Source organism: Peromyscus californicus, unplaced genomic scaffold, assembly GCF_007827085.1.
Source record: "Peromyscus californicus insignis strain IS unplaced genomic scaffold, ASM782708v3 Scaffold_2__1_contigs__length_46816999, whole genome shotgun sequence".
NCBI classification, from domain to species: Eukaryota; Metazoa; Chordata; class Mammalia; order Rodentia; family Cricetidae; genus Peromyscus; species Peromyscus californicus.
The window spans coordinates 32391296-32416965 of NW_026294540.1; the positions used below are offsets into that span (position 1 = coordinate 32391296).

Here is a 25670-nt window from a genome sequence, read left to right on the forward strand (position 1 = left end):
GCACACAGCCAACTTACCCAGCAGGCTCAAGAGTCTGATATCCCTTCTGAAGACTCTAGGACCTCCATAAAAGATTTTAGACAGAAGGGTACAAATTACTTGAAGTTACCATTTAGAAAACTTGCAACTCTTAAAAACCAGACCATAAAACTATTTGGACATAGAAACACCAGAAATATCTATCAATGGGACTGAACTAAAAGAAGTGTCTTGATTCTTACAGTTTAAAAGGCTAAAAAGAAAACAACAGTTAAGAAACAATAGCATGTGATGATTGCAGTATTAACAAACAGAATAAGAGGTCACTACGGTCACAGCAGCCTAAGGTGTATGAATCCAGACAGGGTCAATATCATCCCAACAGACCCTGATCAATGCCAGCAGTAAGTAACATGAGAAACTCTCCATGTTACTTAGGCATTTTACATTCCATGGCCCAAGACTCATACTATGAGTAGGAAACACTGAAATGGGAAAGGCATGGCCACAGATGCACACACCACTGAAGGATTTCTGAGGATGGCCATGGCTCAGGCCTAGAATTTGGGTGTCTGTGAAAATGTCATAGGCACTAGTAAGAGAGCCTACCAAACTCCTATTTCCAAAAAGGAATTTTCTAAAATCAGAAAAACACACATTATTGAATGATGGTTGCTTTATTTTGTTGTTTTAAAGAGCCTCATAGTACAAATATGTAAGTAAAAGATCTTAAAGTATTTTACAACATTGAATCAGGATCTTATGTAAGTATTTCTCAGAAGAACATGATTTCTTCAAAAGTTACAGCTACTTCAGGCTATTTACATGGTATGCTTATATTAAATTAGGAGGTTGATTCCATCTCTTTGTAATCTCATTTAACATACGTTATGTTCCCGTACCTTTGTGCAATGTGTTCTTTTGATGTTAACATATTTAAGCAGTGGGATAGTTACTATAAAACAAGTCAGATCTTACAAAACACAGACCATTATATCTGCAAAAACATGCACACTGTACAACCCATAAATCATCTGGAAATAAAAATCCTCCAACTCAAAAACAGCTCCTAATGGCATTCTTTCCATGCACTACCGTGCAGTAGCGATCAAAACACGTTCCAAAGAGCCCCCCGGCTTCTGCAGCAACACTTGAAGGCTTCCAACTTTTAAAAATAGATTTATTTTTAACTCTGCAATAAAGCACAAGAATCACTGTGAGAGAAGTACAACTTCAAACTTTTCCACATAGAAGTCCCCCAGAGCACAACCTTATGCAGTGAGGTTCATCTGCGCATGTGCAGGCCCTGCAAAAAAGCAAATCTGACACAACCATACAAGGGAATGGCTCATGGTTATCATATCATTAGACACAAAGGCTCAGGACTCATCAGTTTCTGTATCTGTGATGGCCGAGAATTATGTTCTCTCTCACAGAACTATATTACCAAGCACACTTCTGCAACACGCATGTGCCAAATAAAATTATACCCCAGGCAGGAACAGGCCCATCTGACTGCAACGTGCTTCTAGCATGCCATTATGTCCAGCAACAGCAAATGAGGACACAATATCCATCTATTCTGAGACCATAATGTAGTTTTAATGTTTGTTGCAAATTTGTCGATATTTCTTTTCTATTTATGATAATAACAAGAGCAGCTGTCACATTTTTATTCAGCATGGAAATAAAAACTTTCTACAATTCTCTTTTAAGCTCCTGTATCAGTATGACTAAAGCCCATCTAGAAATTGCAAGAAAAACTATTTTAAAGCTAGTAAACTGCCAATACTTAAATCGGTTTTTTCTCAGATATCATAGAACTAAAATGTAGAAACAATTGGATGCCGAGCTTTGGACAAAGCCTCCATTTTGTAAGAATAAAAGGAGTTCTAGAGATTATTAGCATAGTAACGTGAATGCACTTAACGTTACAGAACTGTACACTTCAAAACATAAATCACAGTGTGAGGTATATTTACAATTTTCAGAGCATTTTTTAACTGGTTATGAAGGGATTTGGTTGTTTTTTTTTTCTTTTGTTAATAGGAAAGGCATTTAATTCTATAGATTTTTCCCTGCATGTGTTTTTCATTGTGCCCCATAAACTTCAGTAGGAAACATTTCTTTTACTGCTTTGCTTAATCTAACTAGACTTTTAATTAAAATTTACCTCCATTTCCAGGTTTTAAGATCTTTTTGTGTGTTTCAAAACCAAGTGATCTGACATCTACATATCTTCACTGCTATTTTCCCTTCATAGATGTTGCTTTTTACCAATAATATTTCCTTGTAACCATGTTTAAGGCTATAAACTATAATGCTCAATTGCTCTGATATATTAACCAACCCTGCTTCTTTTCTGTATTAAGATGCTATCTCTTTATTTTAATCTTTAACAACAACTGAAGTGTAACTTAGACTCAGCTGTATTTTTTAAAGGCAGTCTCCAATCTTTTCTCTTAATAAAAATTCATCCCTTTTCTTTTTTTTGAGACAGTGTCTCATGTAGCTCAGGCTGGCCTCCAACTCATTATGTAACCTTGACCTTCTGTTCCTCAGGTCTCTACCTCCCAAGTGCTGAGATTAACAGGGGTACACCATCACATTTGTGCATGCTAGTCAGACACTCTTCAAGCTGAGCTTCATCTCTAGCTCCATTCACATTTTTCAATTATTTTTTATTACAAGGTAATTCTAAGTCCACATGCAGTTGTAAGAAATGCTTCAGAGACTCCATTCATCTTTCATCGAGTTTATCACAACACATCACCACCAGTATCTACAATGCAATACAACACCAGCCTATTGACACTGACATAGTCAAGATGTAGTAGAACACACTCACCACCACACAGACGCACATGGTGGGCTCATTAGCCATTCACGTTCTTCCTACCTTCATTTGCTACTGAACTACTAGGAAGCACATATCAGTTTTCTGATCACAATATGTTGTCATTTACTATTATATAAATCACATCATGCAATGTATAATTTTCTAGAAACAGCTTTTCGTCATTCTGTATTGCTTCACCTTTTGTTTCTTTTTATTGTGAGAAACAATCATGATGCAGATGTACTGCTGTCTGGGTAATCATTCACCCACTCAAGGATTTCTGGGATGGTTTCAGAGTGGAGATAAAAACATTTCTAGGAACATTTGTGTATAGGCTCTTACACAACTGTTTTCATTTCTCTGGGATAAACACGTAGGCCTGCATCTGCTAGGTTGTCAGTTCCACAGAGTGGCTGTACCACTTCCATTCCACAGCCATGTGTGGGTGATGCTCTCTCTCAATCCTCACAGGCATTCAGTGCTGTCATTGGTTTTTATTTTGACCATTTAACAGTAGTTTCTCCAGACAGTTTTCTCATTTCCTATTGGCTAATGATGTTGCCTGTCTTTTTCTGGTTTTATTTACCATCTTATATATAACCTCTTTAGTGCCAGTGTCTGGAGATGTCTTTTCTAACTGGACTAGTTTATGCTGTCACATTTTGAAAGTTCTTTATACATTTTAGAAATTAGTCTTTTGGCTTGTATACAGACATATTTACTGAAAACATTTTCTACCACCTTGTACTCTGACTTTTGTGAATTAAAAGTTCTTCAATGGATGGGATACATATGCTTTTATGAGACATTATTTTTTTAATGGATTGTACTTTTAGTATGGCTTAGTCTATGATCTTCAAAACTTTCTACTATTTTTTCCTGGAGAGTTCACACTGTTTACGTTTAAATCCATAATCTGAGTTCATCTTACTTAAGGTACAGAATTTAAATTGAGGTTTATCATTTTGTCTGTGAGTGTCTAACTGTTCAAGCATCACTTTTTTTACTTGTGTGTGTGTGTGTGTGTATGTGTGTATGTGTGTGTGTGTGTGTGTGTGTGTGTGTGTGTGTGTGTGTGTGTGAGTGTGTGCACGCACCACAGCATGCATGTGAAGGTTAACGAACAACTGACAGGAGTCTGTTCTTTCCTTACACCATGTGAGTTTTGGAAATCAAACTCAGGTCATCCATCTTTGCAGCAAGCACCCCTATTCACTGAGCCAACTTACTGGTCCCATATTGGTATGTTTCTTGATTATTCTATTGTTTTGATTTACATGTCTATTCACTTTGCCAATACCACAACACCATAACTGCTATAACTATAGGAAAGCCGTTAATATCAGTACAGTCATCCAATCAACTGTATTCTTTCATAATACTGCTTTATACATTCTGCAACCTATGCCTTTACACACACACACACACACACACACACACACACACACACACACACACATGAATAAATAAGTAAATAAACAAAATAGTAATTCAGCCTAGATCTTCAAAAGAATTTTGCAAGATTTTGTAGAAATGCATAAACTTGGAACTGCAAAGACAGATGGTTCAGCATTAAGAGCCCTTGTTCTTGCAGAGGACCTGAGTTCAGTTCCCAAAACCCATGTCAGGAGGCTCACAATCATCTGCAACTCAAGCTCCAGGAGACTCAGTGCCTTTTTCTGGCCTCTAGGCCACACACACATACACACACACAAATAAAATAAAAATGTTGTAAACAGAAGTTGCATAATTTCAGAAGAATTAACATATTTACTATGGTGAACCTTGAAGCATATGTGAATAGTGTATGTCAACATTTAGGTACTCTGATTTCTTTCATCACCATTTTTAAGTTTTCAATACAAAAACCCTACACAAGTTGAAATTTATATCCATGTGTTTGTGTCCTCTGGAGCAACTGTAAATGGCAATGTGGTCATTTCAGTTGCCTTATATTCCTTGTCAGGATACAGAAATGTGACTTTTGATCTTATTTGTAGTGATTATAGTGTTTACTAAAGAAGTTCTGGGAACTGGAGAGATAGCTCGGTGGTTAAGAGCATTGGCTGCACTTCTAGAGGACCTGGGTATAATACTCATCACATAAAATAAAATATTTTTTAAATGAAGTTTTTATTTTTCTACAATCCTTGGGTTTTGGGTTTTTTTTGGGAGGGTTTTTTTTTTAAACAAAAAAAAAAGATTCAACCCATGTTGGGGAGAAAGGATAGTTTTGTTTTTCTTTTTCATCTGCCTGTCTTTCGGTTCTTTTTCTTGCTGTGGTACACAGGCTAGAACTTCTATTACTACTTTAGACAGATGAAGTAAGAGTACTCATCCTGGCCTTGATTCCAATATGAGAAGAAACAACCTATGTTTCAACACAAAGCATGATCTTAGCCAGAGATAGTCTGGGGAAGATCCTCTTTATGTAGCTGAGAAAAATCTCCTTTAATTTCTAGTTTTCTAATTTTTAAATCATTAATGGGTATTGGATTTTATTAAATGTCTTTGAGGAATCAACTTGCAGATCATATGAGAGATTTTAAATGACTTAAAAATGTTCATTCAACCTTTTAATTCATAAAATAAACCTCTTTTGATTTTGTTACATACACTGTTAGATCTAATTCACTAGTAATTTTTAAAGAGTATGGTCTCTAACTTCATGAGAAATATGAGTTATAAAGTTTTGTTGATGTGTTTTGATTTGAATTCAGGGTACAAGGGAATTCAAAAAATGAGTGCTGAGTACTCCTGCTTTGAAGACAGACTAAATAACATTGGTGTTAATTCTTCCTTGAGTGTTGGTAGGTACTCCAATAAAGATATCTGGGTCTAGAGATCTTTGTCGGAAGCTTTTCAACTAAGAATTCAGTTTCTTTAATGGCTATACACTTAGGGCAGTAGTCTCAAGTTGTTTGTTTCATCTTGGTTGAGATTGGTAGTTTTTAGATTGTAACAGAAAAAAAATTTTAAAACAACTAAAACTACACATTACCTACCATTAAGTTGTTGAATTATAAGAACAAAGTTTTTCTTTTTCCAGCAATGCCTTCCATTTTATTGTTTTAACTGTATGATCTGTAGTGATGTCCTCCATTTCATTCTTTCTCATTGTGAAATGTCTAATCATTTTGAATCTTTGTCATTCTTCCTATGATGGTATCAAGTGATCTTTCCCTAAGAATCAGCCTCTCCTGAGTTTTGTTCTTTTGATGTCATTGGCATCCCCTCTTGATTTGCTTCTGCTTGCCCTGGAATTGTCTTGTTCTCACTACATAAAGTAGCAGCTTAGGTTGGACTGACCTTTCCTCTTTCTGAATGTAATCATTTAATAGTATAAATTCCCTTCTTAGCACTGTTTCAAGTTACATCCTTGTTCTTGATATATTGTATATTCACTTTTAATGTTTAAATCTTTATTTCTTGGACTTAGACTTGTAGATTTAAAAGTATATTATTTAATTTTCAAGTGTTTGAAGAATCTTTCTGTTGATGTATTTTTAGTTTGATTCCATTACTTGTAGAATATACTTAAAAAATTTCCATCTCTAAAAATTATATTAGGTTTCATAGCTCAAGATTATGACTCCATGAGCAAATGAAAAAAAATAGTACAGTCTGACATTTATGGAAGTGTTTCCAAGTGTTCTAAATATTAGATTCTGTTATTCTTGATGATTTCTTCTCTAACAGACCTATCTTTTGCTGAGGATGGAGTGAAGACTCCAAGGTTTTACCTGATTTACTCCAGAGACCTAACTATCTGCAACTATTTAATTTCTTAAATTCTTTTCTGCTCTATCAGTTTTTGTCTCATGTCTTTTGAGGCTATTTGGAATGTACACATACAGGACTGCTGTGTCTTCCTTTATTTTTAATGCAATTTCTCTGTTTCTGGTGCTTTACTCTGAAATTCACCTTTTCTGACCATATTATGGATGTTCCTGCTTCGTTACTGCCTGTATGATGTACCTCTTTCCAGTCTTTTGCTTTCAATCTATGTCACTGTGTTGAAGTGAACCACACTTATCAACGATGTGGTTTTGAGACGTTTTTATTCATTTCACCAATCTCTTTCCCTCAAATGATGTATCCTGATTATCTCACTTACAGCAATTCCATGTGTACAGTGATTTGTGATGATTACATCCCAACTCCCCCAAAAGACCATAAATTGAGAATACTACTGTAGGCCAAAAATACACTAAATACACATGAGTCAGTATAAACATGCTCAAAACACTTACATTAGCTTAGAGTTAGACAGTATCATTTAACACAAAGCCTATTTTATAGGCAAGTGGAAAATAATGTAACTTAGCAAATACTGTACTAAAATGAAAAACAAGATTGTATGAGAATGCTATCACATTATTATAAAAGTGAAAAAAATCCTAAATTGAACCATCCATTCTGGGATAAAGTATTTTATATGGTGGCCCCAACACCCCTCCCCATTTAGTTATGTTTCTCCATTCTTGCCTTTCTGTGAGTTATGGAAGCCTTTTATAATTCCATCATAATTTGTACAATGTTACTGTTTTATATTGTAACTTACATATACTACTAGTATCATTTTGGCTTGTAGAGGTTTAATGGTTATATTAGTTACCTTTACAAATGAAGGACAGAAAGAAACAGTTCATTTAAACCCTTTTAGCCAATTTTTTAGTATAATAATTTCTTCTGCACGTCATACTGCATTTAAATTTTGGCTTCAACCATTAAACAAGAGCTAAGAAGATCATGAGCATACTCTCCTGTTGCACCTATTTTTAACTATTCAGTGTTACTTTCTGAAGGTCAAAGCCTCTGTTATCTCCCATGCTTTGGAGAACTTCCTTTAGGTTTCATTTTCCTCTTCAGTCCTGGAGGATATTTTGGTTGCATATAGAACCTGTGATTAATAGCTTTTCTTTTAGTACCTGGAAAGCTCTGTGTCACTTGTTTGTCTGGCCCCAGTGCTGCAGACAAAAAGTTCCTCTTGCTCAGATTCTCCATCTTTGGCTTGTAGAGGTTTAATGGTTATATTAGTTACCTTTCTGTTGCTGTGATGAAACACCGTGACCAAAAGAAACTTAAGACAGAATGAATCTGGTTTTGCTCTAGTTCCACAGGAACCATCATGGTGGGGAAGCATAGCACCAAGTGGCAGGCAAGCTGAGAGCTCACAGCCTCACCCACAAGCAAGAAGCAAAGGAAGTGAACTGGATACAGGGAGAGAGTATAGTCAAGGTTTGTCCCCAGGGATGTCCTTCCTCCTTAATCTCTAATCTCCCCCAAACAATGCCACAACTGAGAAGGAAGTGTTCAAATAAATGAGCCTCTAGGGAACATTTTCATTCAGATTATCACAATTATGATGCATCTTGGCATGAAATTAATTGGGTTTATTGCTGGATGTTTTTTACCAAATTCAGACTTTCAGATCATTTCCATTTTTTTTCCATTCTTGTTAGCCTTTCCTTCTAGAATTTTGAGGACAAAGTTAGCTTTAAGAGATAGTAAAATTCTTTCAAAATATTTTGCTCTGTTGTTCTTCCAGTTCACTGTCTTTGTTGACTGTCATTCCCACTCGGCTACTGAGCCCCAAAAAGTGTAGTTCTTTTCAGTTCTATAATTTCCTTTAGTTCTTTTTAAATACAAATAATTCTATTTCTTAAGCGAGGCTTCCTAATCTCTTACTTTTAAGAGAATTTCTTATGGCTTGTGAGAACGCTGTTATCACAGTGTCTTCTAACCCATAGGAGACGAATCTCAAGCGTTGGCACCTTTTGATTGGACCTTCTCACTAGACTTATTTTTCTAGTTCTTGGATAAGTAATTTTCTAATTTCATCCCTTGTGTGTTTGCTAGTAAGATACTGGATCCAGGATACTGAGTCCTGTTCCATCTTCAATTGGAAGTCATTAAAATATATAACACCTGGGACTGCTAAGATGCATGTTCTGATACCCGCTGTGGCCTCCCTCTCTGCCATTATGACAGACATTGCAGTTCTACAGGCAATAGTGTGGAAGTTCAGCTCACTGACACCTTCCCAGTGAAGAAAGATTCCAACTCACCACTTCTGTTGCCTCCCTGAAAATGGATGAGCTTCTCCATCCTGGTTCAAACTACCACCAGGGATGGGGACACTGAAATACTAAGCAACCAATGTACCAGAGAAAGGGGAGAGGGGGCAAAAAGGAGTGTCAATTAGCCACATACCTTAGCTTTTTACTTTTTCCGAGCCCATGGGTAGGGAGACTAGAGCATGCTACCTGTTTGCAATGTCTGGGAGGGTGGGAAAAGCTGGTCCCTTGGTGTTTGGTTGCAGTAGAGCAAACTCTGACAAAAGCTTTCTTCTGTTAGACCACCTGACCCTGCACTCTATACTGGACATGTGGTTGACAATAAAGAAACTTAGAAGAACTCACTACTTATCACTTCTCAAGACCTCAGGACAGCACGCAACTCCCTGACCCAGTGGTCAAGCCTGTGGAGTCTGGGTTGAAAATAATGGAATGAGCATTCCAGCCAGGGAAGTAGGTAGGCTAACAGCCGATCTTCACCCATCCCTCCTCTCTTCCAAATCCAATTCCCCAGTCTGAATCATTCCTAGCTCTGCAGCAGACCACCTGCTGTGGCCTCCCTCCCCCTCTCCCCCTGACCTCATCTCCAGTAGATCACAGAGATCTTCCCCTCCAAACTTCCCTACTACACTCCTTATTTTATTCCAGCCCCCAATTCTAGCAGGCACTCCCTGGGAACCCACAGGCCACTCCAGCCAGGGAAGCAAGTAGGCTGACTTCATTCCTCCAAGTCCAACTCTCCCCAGTCTTATCCCCAGCTCTGTTGAGGCTACCTGCTGTGGCCTTTCCTCATTCTCTGCTTCCACTCCCAGAGGACTGAGCAGATCCTGGTGGAACACACTGCTTTTCACCCCCCTGTGGACCCTCTCCTAGCCTATCCCCATTCCTAAGTGTCAGCTCTCAATGCCTAGAAACACATTTTACATGGAACCCCCAATGGCCACACTAATCAGTATCCAGAAGAATTTCCTACCAAACAACACACAACCACCACACTCGCCTAAACAGAGAAGGGGCAGGTGGGACATGGTGGCATATGCCTTTAACCTCAGCACTCCAGAGGCAGAGGCAGAGACGGGGAGATCTCTGTGAGTACAAGGCCAGCCTGGTCTACAGAGTGAGTTCCAGGACAGCCAAGGCTAAACAGAAAAAGGAAGGAAGGGAGAGAGAGAGAAGGAGGGAGGGAGGGAGGAATGGAGAGAGGGAGAGAGAGGGAGGGAGGAAAGAAGGAAGGAAGGAAGGAAGGAAGGAAGGAAGGAAGGAAGGAAGGAAGGAAGGAAGGAAGGAGAGAGAGAGAGAACCAGAAAGAGCAACAGAAACCAAGAAATAAAACACCCACCAAAGACAAGACCAGATATCAGCACCTAGAATTACAGTCTTCCCAATCCCAGATACCTAAATGCCAGTGTAAAAATACAATCAATAAGAGCCAGAACAATGTCTCCACTAGAGCCAAGCAACCTTACCACAGCAGGCCCTGAGTACTGCAAAATAGCTGACACACAGAAAAAAGAACTTCAAATAGTCTGTATGAACATGATAGAGGTCCTTAAAGAGGAAATAGATCAATTCCTTAAAGAAATCCATAAAAGCACCAACAATGAAAAGAAATTAATAAAAACAGTTTAAGATCTGAAGGTGGAAATAAAATCAATAGAAAAAAAAACCAAACTGAAGGAAATCTGGAAATAAAAATATTTAGGAATTTGAACAGGACCCTCAAAGGCAAGCTACCAATAGAATAGATGGAAGAAAGAAGCTCGGGCATTGAAGACACGATATGAGAAATAGATACCTTGGTCAAAGAAAATGTTAAATCTTAGAAGAAAAAAAAAAGAAAATCTGGCACAAAACATCCAGGAAATCTGGGACACTATGAAAAGACCAAGACCAAATCTAAAAATAACAGAAAAACAGGAAGGAGGAAAAAAAAAACAGGTCAAAGACACAGAAAATATTTTCAACAAAATCATAGAAGAAAATTTTGTTAACCTGAAGGAGTTTCCTATCAAAGATACAAGGAGCATACAGAATATCAAATAGACCTGACCAGAAAAGAAATTCCCCTCAACATATAATAATCAAAACACTAAACATACAAAACAAAGACTAGCCTGTATGGATGTTCTACTTTCAACCATAATAGATGGAGAAAATAAGACATACCATAATAAAACAAAATTTAAGCAATATCTATCTACAAATCCAGCTCTACAGAAGGCAATGGAAAGAAAACTCCAAACAAACGAGGTTAACCACACCCAAGAAAACACAAGGAATAAATAATCTCAGACCAACAAATGAAGGGACACACACACACACACACACACACACACACACACACACACACACACACATACACACACACATCACAACAACAAATAACAAGAATCCACAAACACTACTCATTGATATCTCTCAATATCAATGGACTCAATTCCTCAATAAAAAGACACACACTAACAGAATGGATATGAAAACAGAAGCCATCCTTCTGCTGTATCCAAGAAATACACCTCAACATCATCTCAGGGTAAAAGGATACAAACAGATATTCCAAGAAAATGTAAATAAGAAACAAGATGGTGTGGCCATTTTATTATCTGTCAAAATAGACTTAAAACCAAAACTAATCAGAAGAGATTGGAAAGGACCCTACATACTCAACAAAAGAAAAATCCACCAAGAGGACATTGCAATTCTTAACATCTATGCACCAAACACATGGGCACCCAAGTTTATAAAAGAAACACTACTACAACTTAAATCACATAATGACCCTCATGCACTGATAATGGAAGACTTCAAATACCCATCGCTCTCCAATAAACAGGTCATCCAGACAATAAACAGAGAAATGCTGGAGCTAACTGAAGTTATAAATCAAATGGACATAACAGATATTTACAAAACATTTCACTCAAACACAAAAGAAGATACCTCTCTTCTCAGCACCTCATGGAACTTGCTACAAAATTGACCACATACTCAGACACAAAGCAAGTTGCAACAGATACAAGAAAATTGAAAAAAAAAAACAACTGTATCCTATCTGACCACAACAGATTAAAGCTGGATATCAACAACAACAGAAACAACAGAAAGCTTACAAACTCAGGGAAACTGAACAACTCTCTACTAAAGGAAAAAAAAAAGGGTCAAGAAAGAAATTAAAGACTTTCTAGAATTGAATGAAAACAAATACACAACATGCCAAACCTTATGGGACACAATGAAGACCATTCTAAGAGGCAAGTTCATAACACTAAGTGCCATAATAATAACAATAATAACAACAACGAGGAGGAGGAGGAGGAGGAGGAGGAGGAGGAGACGTTGTTACATACTAGTAACTTAACAGCATACCTTAAAGCTCTAGAATAAAAAGAAGAAACACACCCAAAAGGAGCAGATGGCAAGAAAGAATCAAACTCATGACTGAGATTTATAAACTAGAAATAAAATAAACAAAAAAAAGAGAATCAATGGAACTAAGAGTTTGCTCTTTGGGAAAATAAGATTGACAAACTGTGGTAGTTTGAAAGAAAATTGTCCCCAAAGAGAGTGGCACTATTGGGAGATATGGCTTTGTTGTAGTGGGTATGGCCTTGTTAGAAGAAGTGTGTCACTGTGGGGGTGGGCTCTGAGGTTTCCTATGCTCAGGATACCACCCAGTGTTTCAGTTGACTATTGCCTGCAAGATGTAGGACTTTCAGCTATTCCAGCACTCCATCTGCCAGTATGCACCCCGTCATGATGATAATGGACTGAACCTCTGGAACTGTAAGGGAGCCACCCCAATTAAACATCTACAAGAGTTGCTGTGGTCATGGTATTGCTTCACAGCAATAGGAACACTAACTAAGACAAAAGTCCTTATCTAAATTAACTAAAAGACAGAGAGAATATCCAAATTAACAAAATTAGAAATTAAAAGGGGGATATAACAACAAATACTGAGGAAATCTAGATAATCATAAGGACATATTTTAAAATCTGTACTCCACCAAACCGTCAAATCCAAAGAAATGCATAATCTTCTAGATACATATCACTTATCAAAGTTAAATCAAGGTCAGATAACCAATTCAAACAGACCTATAATCCCTAGTGAAATAGAAGCAGTAATTAAAAGTCTCCCCAGCAAAAAGTGAAAAAAAAAAGCCCAAGGTCAGATGGTTTTAGTGTGAAATTCTACCTGACTTTCAAAGAAGAGTTCATGCCAATATTCCTCAAATTATTCCACAAAATAGAAACAGAAAGAATATTGACCAGTTCATTTTATGAGGCCACAGTTAACCTGATATCCAAACAACATAAAGATTCAACAAAGAAAGAGAACTACAGACCAATTTCTCTTATGAATACAGATGCCAAAAGGTCTCAATAAAATACTTGAAAACAAAATCTAAGAATAAATTGAAATGATCATCCACCATAATCAAGTAGACCTCATCCCAAAGATACAGGGATAATTCAACATACATAGATCAATAGATATAATTCACCATAGAAACAAACTGAAAGACAAAAACCAATTCATTATCTCATTAGATGGAGAGAGGGCCTTTGACAAAATCCAACACCCCTTCATGATAAAAGTCCTGGAGAGATTAGGGATACTAAGAATTTACCTCAACATAAAAAAGGTAATTTACAGCAAGCCTATAGCCAACATTAACTAAAATGGAGAGAAACTTAAAGCAATTCTGTAGCATGAATCTTAAAGAATCTTATTAATAAAATCAAATTCAGGGCCAGGTATTAGAGTGAATGCTGGAAGATCAGAGAAGCAGAACAAGCCACAGCCACCTCACCTTGCCAATTCCTCAGCTGATCCTGTTTCCTCAGACTGGAAGCTTCTGAGTCTTCATCCAAATGAATCTCAGCTGAACTGTGCTGCTCAAAGCCTAAAAGCTTAACCAGCCTCTAGTTCCTCGTCCTCATGCCTTAAATACCTTTCTGCTTTCCAGGATTAAAGGTTCTTGTTACCACGCCTGGCTGTTTCCAGTGTGACCTTGAACTCACAGAGATCCAGATGGATTTCTGCCTCTGGAATGCTAGGATTAAAGGCGTGTGTGCCACCATTTTCTGGCCTCTGTATCTAGTGGCTGTTCTGTTCTGACCCCAGATAAGTTTATTAGGGTGCACAATATTTTGGGGAACACAATATCACCACACAATTCCACTAAAATCAGGAACAAGATAAAGCTCTCCACTCTCTCCATATCTGTTCAATATAGTACTCTCAACTAGAGCATTAAGACAACTGAGGGATATTGAGGGGATACAAATTGAAAAGGAAGAAGTCAAAGTATTCTTATTTGCAGATGATATGACAATTTACATAAGTGACCCTAGAAATTTCCACTGGAAAACTCCAATAGCTGATAAACACTTTCAACAGAGTAGCTGAATATAAGATTAACTCAAAAAAAAAAAAAATCAGTAGCCCTCTCATATACAAATGACAGACTGAGAAAGAAATCAGGGAAACACCACCTTTCACTATATTTTGGAGTAATTCTAACCAAGAAAGTGAAAGATGTGTATGACAAAAACTTTAAGACATTGAGGAAAGAAATTAAAGAAGATAAAAAAAGATCTCCCAATGCTCTAGGATCAGTAGGATTAACATAGTAAAAAAAAAAAAAAAAAAAAGGCCATTCTACCAACAGCAGTCTACAGATTCAATGCAATCCCCATTAAAATCCCAACACAATTTTTCACAGATTTTGAAAGGATAATTTTCAGCTTCATATGAAAAACCCAGGATAGCTAAAATAATCCTGAATAATGAAATAACTGCTGGAAGTATCATCAACCCTGATTGTAAGTTGTACTACAGAGCTATAGTAATAAAAGGAGCATGGTTAGCACAAAAACAGACACAGTTATCAATAGAATCAAATGGAAAGAACCAGACATAAATTCACACATCTATTGACACCTGATTTTTTTTTTAATAAAAAAGCCAGAAATACATACTGGGGGGTGAAAATGCAGCATCTGCAACAAATGGTGATGGTCAAACCAGATTGCCGCATGTAGAAAGAATCCAAATAGACCCATATTCATCACCCTTCACAAAACTCAGCTCCAGCTGGATCAAAGACCTCAACATAAAATCAGGTACACTGAACACGATAGAAGAGAAAGTGAGGAATAACCTTGAACTCAGTGGCACAGGAAAAGACTTTCTGAACAGAACACAGGCACTAAAATCAACAATTAATAAATAGGACCTCATGAAACTGAAAAGCTTTTGTATGGCAAAGTACACAATCATTTAGACAAAGCAGCAGCCTACAGAATGGAAAACGATTTTTACAAACTACACATCCATCCAATAGAAGGCTAATATCCAAAATGTATGAGGACATATATATATTTATCTACATATATAATATCCAAAATATATCAAAAAACTAGATATCAAGAAAACAAATAATCCAATTAAAAACTGGGGTACAGATCTAAACAGAATTCTTAAAAGAGGAAACTCAAATGGCCAAGAAATACTTAAAGAAATGCCCAATATCCTTAGTCATCAGGGAAATGCAAACCAAAACTACTTTGAGATTTCATCTTACACCATCAGAATGGCTAAGATCAATAAAACAATTGACAACTCCCTCCTGCTGATGAGGATGTGGAATAAAAGGAACACTCCTCCATTGCTGGTGGGAATGAAAACTTTGTAAAGCCACTATGGAAATGAGTGTGACGTTTCCTCAATCAGTGCTACCACTCCTCGGGAATATGAAAATCCATCTGCCTAGCCAGCTATACCACTCTTGGGCATATACCAAAAGGACACTTCATACTACCACAGTTACTTACTTGCTCAAACATGTTCTTTGCTACTTTATTTAAAATAACAAGAAATTGGAAACCACCTATATGCCCCTCAACAGAAGAATGGATAAAGGAAATGTAGTACATTTACACAATGGAGCATTAATCAGCCATAAAAACGTGAAATCATGAAATTTACAATAGATGGAACTAGAAAAAAAAATCATCCTGAGTGAGGTAACCTAGACCAAAATATGAAATTATTCATTTATATGTAGATATTAGCTCTTCAGTCAATGATAACCAAATTACAATTCATAGAACCACAGAGATTAAGAATAAAGGACTGGGAAGACAGATCTCCCTAGGAAACAGAATAGATAATTATGGGTACATGAGGTGGGGCTGAAATGGGAGGATCAAGTAGGAAGAGGAAGGTGAGGGGGATGTAGGAGGGAATACAGGGAGAGATAGCTACAATTAAGGGCCATCTGAGGGGTAGTATGGAAACCAAGAGTAGAAACTTCCTAAAATATATGCATATATGAAGGTGATCTTAATGAAATTGCAAAGTGATGGGGGAGACAGGGCCCCCTCTAGCCATCTCTTCTCACCAAATGAAGCTTCCAGTACTGGGATTATTGGGGTATATCTAATTGAATTACTGACCAAAAAGGTCCCATTGGAACCTCCAAACAACCCAGGCTGTTGCCAAGACTATAGGTTGCTCTTCACAAACTGCCAGCAAAGCCCCATTGCTGAAGACAATACCTACACTACTCATTGAACATGGAGGAGTCAAGCTGCTGCCTACATAGAGCCTTCACCACTATGTGTTTGGTACAGGAAGGTGCTGCACATGCTGCCAAAAGAGAAACATAAATGCCAACCAGCCACAAACCCTTTGATCTACAATGGTGTCCTACCCGCAAGATATGTTAGGGCAACGGTGGCACAAAGCTTGTGGGAGTTACCAACCAACGTCTGATTTGACTTAAGGCCCACTCCACGAGATGGAACCCATAACCCCCACACCACTTGGGTGACCAGACAAGATAGCCCAGGAACCTAGGCTACTGGTCTTTAAAAAAATAGCAATAAAATGACTCCTAATGACATTTTGCTATACTCACAGATCAGTGCCTTGCTCAGCCATCAAAGAAGCTTCCTCCTGCAACAGATGGAAACAAACACAGAGACCCACAGCTAGACATTATACAGAGAGTTAGAGACCTTGGAATACTCAGCCCTAAACAGGATGTCTCCATCAAATCCCTTCTCTCAGGGCTCGGGGAACTCAGCAGAAGAGGAGGCAAAAAGAGTGAACGAACCAGAGGGGATGGAGGACACAAAGAAAAGAGAGCCCTCTAATCAACAGACATATGAATTCACAGCAACTGAGGCAGCATGTACAGGGCCTCCACTTGTCTGCACCAGGTAGGTCCTTTGCATATTCTATTACAGCTTCCAGTTTAGTGTCTTTATGGGATTCCTGAGTGTGTAAACAAGTGGGTCTCTGTTTCTTGTGTCTTCTCTGATGTTCTTTTCCTTCTGTTTTATCTAATTCTGATGTGTTAGTTTCTGTTTTATCTTACTATATTTTATTTTATTATTATCCTTTAGAAGCCTGTTTGTTTTCTAAAGAAGACAGAAAGGGAGTGGATCTGGATGGGAAGGTGGGGAGGAACTGGGAGGAATAGAGGGAGGGGAAACCATAATTAGGATATATTACGTGAGGGAAAAATCTACTTTCAATAAAATGAAAAAAGAAGGGGAGGGAGGGAGGAAGGGAGGGAGAGAGGGAGGGAGGGAGGGAAGGAGGGAGGGAGGGATAGCCAGAAGAGAGTCTCCGTCCTATCCTCATCTGTCTGTCTTCTTTGCTATCATGTAGTGCTTCCGCTCTTCCTGACCATGACTGCTCTTCACTTCCTTTTCCTCTTGCTGAGTGCAAGGTTCTGTGGTGCTCTCACTCCTTCATATTCAGGTAGACTTCCCCTACAGCAGCCATCCATCACATATTTACTGTCATTACTTCAAACGTTGTCCACAAGGATACTTCAGTCTTCCAATCAAACAAAGCTTTCAGGAAAACTGTGCTCCTCACCTGTCATGCAAATACTTGAGTACCTAGTAATGTACCAAGCAAAGAGAGAATAAAACAGGAACAAAATGAATTTTCTTCCCCCATGAAGCTTATATTGTAGTGGGAGGGGAGAAAAAGACACACACTGATTTTACCAATCCATAATGCTATACAGGGAGGAAATGGGATACAGAGCCAAAGTAAGCTTGGTAGGCATGAGGGACAACCGTAGGAGGAGACATCCAGAAGCATACACAGAACATGGCAGGCCATTTGAAGAACTTCAAATTATTTTCCAAGTACAATGAAATTTACCTCACAAGTGAGCAGTGGACATATGTAACCAAATGCATGTCAGTCTGGCTACCAAACATGGAAGCTAAGAGCAAAGTCAGGGTCCCATTACGGAGGCCTGTTAGTGGCAACAGAGCCTGGGATGAGGTGAGATTCAACAAAGAAAACAGAGTGGGCTGCAGACAGCAAGGTGGGAAAGGGAAGTGTCCCAGGCAGTAAGTGAAGAAGGGTTTCCAAGAAGAAAAAACAGCTTGATGGTGCTGATTGTTCATGAAGGTCATTTGTGGCGTCTCTAGAAAGACTTCTAAGTTCCTCTTCACACTTGCCATCTTCTATACTGAGTCCTGCCCTTGGAGAGTCTGAGGGCTTTGCTGACTCCCAGCTCTTTCCTACTCTCTGTACATGGGCGTTACTGAAATGTATGGTATTGGAAAAGAACAGAGGAAGGGTGGAAGGACAGTTAACTGACATTCACAGCAAGAGCTTCTTTTTCTCTTAGGTCCCAGGCAACTGCTAAGAGCAAAAGAAAATTTTGGTGGGAATTGTTGCTTTAAAGTAAAAAGTTCACTACTAAGGACAAGCAAAAGGCCTGCAGGACATTTCTGAAAAACAAGCTGTGGCTGGAAACTGTAATTGATGAGACAGCTAAGAACAGACTCACATCTTCTACAGACTCACATCTTCTACACCAGCCTCGTCCTAGTGAACTGATGGGCAGGGCAGCCAAACACACTTCCCAGCACTCTTGTACTCAAGTTCTGGACTGGTCCAAGCCATTATAGATATGAACCATATAAAATGCACTTCTGTTTTTTCTACCAAAGAATCAAACAGAACTAAGTGGAGAACAGAGTAATATGCAGCCCACCCACCTTGCTCTCAGGCACAGGAGATGAGGTAGTATGTTTCTGGGACCAGGCACCAACAGCAGTTTTACAAGCAACCAGCTTCCTGACTGGGATGAACATTGACTAGCCAGCAGTTCACTTCGGTTGGTCCTAGAGATTCTTTCAAGACGCTGCAACAATTTATCCAAAGCAGAGAAGGTAAGGAGTTCATGTGGGGCCAGGAGTGTGCATGATGGTTATTCAAAACACAGAGTCAACACAGTGCAAGTTCCAGATGAAATTTGGAGTCCAGGCCAAGTACAGAAAGAAAGAAGAGAGAGAGAGAGAGAGAGAGAGAGAGAGAGAGAGAGAGAGAGAGAGAGAGAGAGAGAGAGAGAGAGAGAGAGAAAGACACAGAGAGACAGAGAGACAGAGAGAGACAGAGCCAACCACTGCCAACAAACAAGAAACCAGAGACAATGAATGACTTGACATGGAGGAGAACAAGTAAAGAAAGGGAAGGGAAGGGGAGAAAGAGCATTCCCCAACTTTAGTACTGAAACTCTTTCCTCATTAAACAGTAGCCTACAGTTAGGAAATGAGGACACTGCAGAAAACAGGGTGTTCATTGCATATGCCACAAGTACATGTGCTCCAGATGCCAACGGACATCCTAGAATGTGTGAAACACTAGAGATATGCACTAGTCTGAGACCATCACAGTATTTTTGTTAAGAACCTCCTATGTCAGCTCTATGCATTATGGCCTTCATTAGGAATCAGGTCCCCAAGGCAACAAAACCACAGGAAGCAACCTGGCTTCCAATTCCTCAGGCAAGAGATCTGAATTCATTCACGAACAGCATACCTGTGAGAATGCCAAAGTCACATACACTGCCTGGAGTCCCAAGCTCTTTCCGTCTCAGCACGGCCCTTACAAAAAGGTTAGGTGCCACTGTGGGCAAAAGGCAAGAGCCCTTTTCTGGACAGTGAAGCCCATTCCTCAAGCTGCGCCATCAGCTCCAATCAGTGGTAATGCCAGCACAGCAAGCTGAATAACTGTTCAACTTAATGTGTTAATATTATTTAGGCACCTTCAATAATGTAATGCGAATCACATTAAAAGCTTGACAGATTTACCAGAAATACTTGGTGTATCTGTTCCTGCAGGGAGGAAAAGTTACTGGGAAATAGCAGCACCTTCCTGGCTGAATGTCAGAACCTTTAAAAGCATCACTGTCCCCTACAGCACATTATGACATTCCTAGAAACTGCTCCAGCTTCTACCAATTTTAATTGAATTATGAAATTCAGTCTTTCTAGGGCTTGGAAATATAATAATTTTAAAATAAACGATAGGCCATCTGCATTCACTACAAATGGGGATAAAAATTGTTTTTTTAGGCAGATAACAGATTCCATTATCATTTCTTTATAATTACGCTGACTTTACTTAATTAGAAATTAGAAGGAAGCAATTTTTAAGTTCTTGAATCCTATTGAACTATATCCTTTTCACCTACAAAATAAGAACTACCCACATAAGCTATTCTGCTGGAAGAGCAGGAATAACATGAGAACAATTTCCAGACCTGACATTAAAGGATGAAACCCCGATGGGGTCCATTTGTACAACTTTAGTCACACCTGTCAGTGAACCATGGCCTGGACATTAACTATCCAGCAAAAGGGGGGGGGGGCGCTAAAGAAAATTTTATAATTTTCTGTAAATGATCAAAATGAGTCAGACAAACTCCAAAAATCTTCCTTATCAGTTAGTTGATGATAAGGCTCAATAAGACCACTTGCTCTGCAAGCATGATGTCTCCAGTCCAAATCCCCAGCATCCATGGAAAAGCCAGGCATAGTCATAGGTATCTGTAACCCCAGTTATAAACAAGTGGCTATAAACAAGTAGATCTTGGGAGCTGACTGGCCAACTGGCCTTGTCAAAATGGTGATTTTCAGGTTCAGTGAGAAGACAGCCTATCTTAAGAGAATAAGGCAGAGAATAATAGAAAAAGACACTCTCCTCGGACCTCTTAATATGTCTATACACACACACACACACAAATACACATACACACACACTTTTTCAATTATAAACATTAACTTTTAAGACAGTTGGATAAAGTATTTTTCAAGCTACAACAAATTTTTCATTCCCTTCTTAGCAGAAAGAACTTTAAAGCTAATCAAGACAGCATGAGAAAGCTATATCCAAAAGTTGCGATGGTAGATAAATTGATTTTTAGTATCCATAAAATAAGCAAAAATAAATGTCTTACCATAAATATGGAAATCTACTTTACAAGGTAACACTTTGCTAAAAAGCTACATTTTTTATATCAAAATACCTTTTAAAAGTACTTCCAAGTAAAATGTCTACAAGGCAACTACTCAGCACTGAGCTAACAAACCACATCAGAGATCACTGTAAAGGGATGGGTGGATGAGACGTAAACCTATTGACTTCACCCAGTCCCGGAGACTCAGCTTCAGTAAGCAAATTTATCCTTTTGAAGGTGTGTGTAAATATAAATCAGAAGCACAAAAGAAAAACAAAGTGAACACTGTCAAAATTTAAAACCCTGGTGCTTCAAAGAGCACCACTAAAACCATCCATTGGAGGCTGGGTAAATGACTCAGTTGGCAAAGTGCTGGCTACACAAGTTATAAGGACCTGAGTTCAATCCCCAGAACCCACGTTAAAAAGCTATGCATTACTGCACACCTGTAATCCCAGTACTGGGTAGGGAGAGATGGTGGATCTCTGGACCTTGCTAATAAGTGAACCAGTCTAACCAAATCAATAAGCTCCAATTCACTCAGAGTCCTTGTCTTAAAAAAATAAGTTGGAAGCCAACTTATCTGACATCACCCTCTGATCTACACACACACACACACACACACACACACACACATACACACACACACAGACAACTCATAGAATGCCAAAAAAATTCTTGAAAATTATAAATCTAAGGCACATCAAAATGCATAGAGAATTAATATAAATCAGTGAGAGTAAGATAAAAAGCTAATTAAAATTGGGCAAAGAATATGAATACATAGTTCTCAGAAGAAATTATATACCTGGTCAGTAAGTATGCAGAAAGAGGGTCAATACCATTTAACCACTGAGGAAATGCAAGTCAAAACCAAAAGATGCCATTCATACTGAACAGGATGACTATAAAATTTTCGAAGGCCAATAACAAGTGTTGAGAAGGATATGGAGACACCAAAAGCCTTTCACTGCTGGTGAGAGTCTACAATGATGCAGGCCGTCAGTCTGGTTGTTCTCTAAGTGCTTGAACACAATCACCATCACATAACCTAGAAATCAGCTCAAAAGTACAGACCTAAGAGAAGTGAAGATCAAACACTTCAACACGGCAGCATGACTTCCATCCATCCAGAAGTGAAAAACAAGTCTAGGGAGACAGCTCACTCAGGAACGCACTTGCCTGGCGATCTCCAGAGTCCACATAAAAAAACCAAGTGTGGTGATGCATGCCTGTAATCACCACAGTAGGAGAGGCAGATATAGAGGATACCTGGGCTCACTGGCCAGTCACTCTGACCTGATTATTGAGCTCAAGGGCAATGAAATGTCATATATTAAAGGAGGAATACAGTGTTTCTGAGATTGACCTCTGGCCTTCACATATGTATGCACATGTTCACCTGCACATGCACACACCTACATACAGATATGTATTTTAAAACACATTAAAAGAAGAAATGAAAACAATCCAAATGTTTGATCAAGTGTTAAAAAACAAATAAGATGTGGTGCTGCCCACACAATAGACGACTATTAAGTAGTAAAAGGACTAAAGTACTAACACATGCTACAGCATGGAGGTGTCTGAAAAACAGGCTAAGTGAAAGAAGTGAGGCAGAAAGGACAAGCTATAGGACTCACTCACATGACATGTTCACAACTGATACTTCTAGAGAAATAAAAAGCAGACTAGCAATCACCTGGGCCAGGTGAGAGGGTATGAAGTAACAACAGTCAGGCAGTGCAAGGTTCCTCTGACCAGAGCTGAAAATGTTCTAGGTCTACACATTTCCAATACACCAAAACTAGTGAGCCAGTGAACTTTATGGTATGTGAATCACATTTTGAAAAGCTACTTTTAAAAAAGAAAAAAAGTAAGTGGGGCATGGTGGTGCACACCTTTAATTCCACAACTGAGGAGGCAGAAGCAGATAGATCTCTGTGAGTTTGAGGCCAGCCTGGTCTATAGAGTGAGTTCCAGGACAACTAGGTCTGTTACACAGGGAAACCCTGTCAGAAAAAAAAAGAAAGAGAGAGAGAGGAAGGAAGGAAGGAAGGAAGGAAGGGAGGGAGGGAGGGAGGGAGGGAGAGAGAGAGAGAGAGAGAGAGAGAGAGAGAGAGAGAGAGAGAGAGAGAGAGAGAAGGAAAAATATACAAATAAGGAACTGTCTTTCCCACACACATTCAAATTCTGAGTTCAATCCCCAGGATTCACATCATAGAAAGAATGAACAGAATCCTGCAGGCTGATCTCTGATATCCACTAGTGAACTATGGCATGTAAGCACATGAACACACGTGCACGCACGCGCACACGCACACACACACACCACCACACCACACCACACATACAACATACCACACCACACCATACCACAGAGGGAGGGATGGAGGGAGAGAGGAATATGAAGAATGATACACAGGAACTATCATTTCAGATTTAAAATTAATGTTACTGATGAAATATAAATTAATTTAAATGAAGAAAGTAATATTGATTATATAAAAAAATTATACTACTTAGATAATGCCTAGCAAAAGGAACAGAAAGAACAAATGGTATTCATGAACACAGTAAAAATATACACCAATGAGATCTATTGTTTGGATAGCTCAGGATTACTGGCATACTGAAGTATATACATACATTGTTTCTATGCTGTAAATTTACATTTTGAATTTTCTTACAAAAAATCAACTAGATAAATAACCATTTCTAGTAGTTAAAAGCAAACAACCTAGAGTTCAATAAGTTGAAAAACAGGGTGTAAAAGTTACAATACACATGGAATACTACACAGTCACTTAAAAGAGATGATCTGTGTGTAAGCTAAAGATCTCCAAGATGTGTAAGTAAAACGATCCATAGACAAAACAGCATACGGGCCCATCTGTATGCTCTTTACAAACCATACTGACACATAAATAAAATTCCTGAAATAAGCATTAACATTAGTTTCCTTTGGTTAAAAGATTGAAGAATACTTTTATATAGTACATTCTGCTGTTGAGTTTTTAACTAGTAAAATTGCTAAGGATTTTTTAAAACCATGCTAGCTTCCTTTCTATTAAGTCTGGGTCTTAACTCTAAAGCAACCTAGACCCCTTTCAACACACTATTATCATGATCTAAAATGAAACCACTATCATAATTTATAAGCAACTTCAATATATGGCTAAAAGCATATTCTAAGAGCTCATAAATGTAGAGCTTAAAATAGGCCTAATACTGGTTTATGATGCATTACTTCATTCTGAATAACTCAAAATAACACTATAATGCACCAATCAGATTGGATAAAATAAAAATATTTTTGAAATATCATTTGTCATTATGCTTCTAGAAGATGTCTCTTTGTTCAAGTTATAATAGTTGAAGCAAACATTTCAACATGCTTCCCAACTATTATTTTTAAGACAAAAACCTCACTCTGCAGCATAGGCTGGACTTGAACTTACAACAGTACTCACAACCCAGCCTCTCACATGCTGGAATTACAGGTATGATCCACCACACCCAGATATTTACAATGACTCTCAGAAATAAACTTAAACATGTACAGCATAAGAATACGATGCAAGTAATGTGTTATTTTTAGGCAGTCCTATTCTGAATATGCTTTACATAATAATCTCATTTTCACAGTCTCTAAGGGGATGGCAAGAGTATTATCATTCTCATTTTACATGTGCATAGTGATCAGGCATCAAAATACACCGTGTACCACTCAGCATGAAAAAACAACAGCTATAGGTACAAACACCCTTTGGGCCAGAAGTGTTCAGAACTCAGACGACTCTGGGTTTTAGAAGAGTAATTACAGCATTACATAATGCCCTCTGGGGTATAGAAAGCATACCCAAATAAAATACATTAGTATTTCTGCAAAGAAATATATGAATATTAACAACAAGTGGAATGAATAAAGGTCTATCTACTCAGGTCAAGTTCTCCCTCCAAAGGAGTGATAAAACTTGCTATCAGGATCTTCTATAGTTACTATTATTTTGAAACCACAGACACTGGGTTCTGGGCCTACAGAGGTGAGCTCTCTATCAAAATTATTTTTCAGGACTGAAAACCATTTTTTTAAATTAGGCAAAAGCCCTTTTCTACCTCAAAAGTTAAAACCTTTTTTTGGCAAAATGGGTATTGAGATCAAAACTTGCCAAGCCTGACACAGGTTTCCTGGAAAGCCAAAAGCCCCACTCCTATCACTCAGCCATATGTAAGCACCACTGGTGTAAGACAAGTCAAGCCCACTCAGAGGAAGTCAAGTTAACACCAGTAACTGGCTGCTTCTTCCTTGCTCTCCCCTGCCATCCCACATGCATCCTCGGGCAGCTATCTCTAGTCATCACACCTCTCATCAGCACTTCCCCCAAATCTGTATTCTCTAAGCAAAGGGGGAGGGGGGAAGGAAGGGGGAGAACAAGGGAATCCGTGGCTGAGATGTAAAATTAAATTAAATTATAAAAT

General features: G+C 38.4%; 1 protein-coding gene across 1 annotated transcript in view; it reads right to left on the reverse strand.

Moving 5' to 3' along the window:
• Sdk1 (sidekick cell adhesion molecule 1) overlaps nt 1–25670 on the reverse strand; it is a 970126-nt gene that overhangs the window by 913111 nt on the left and 31345 nt on the right. The window lies entirely within an intron of this gene.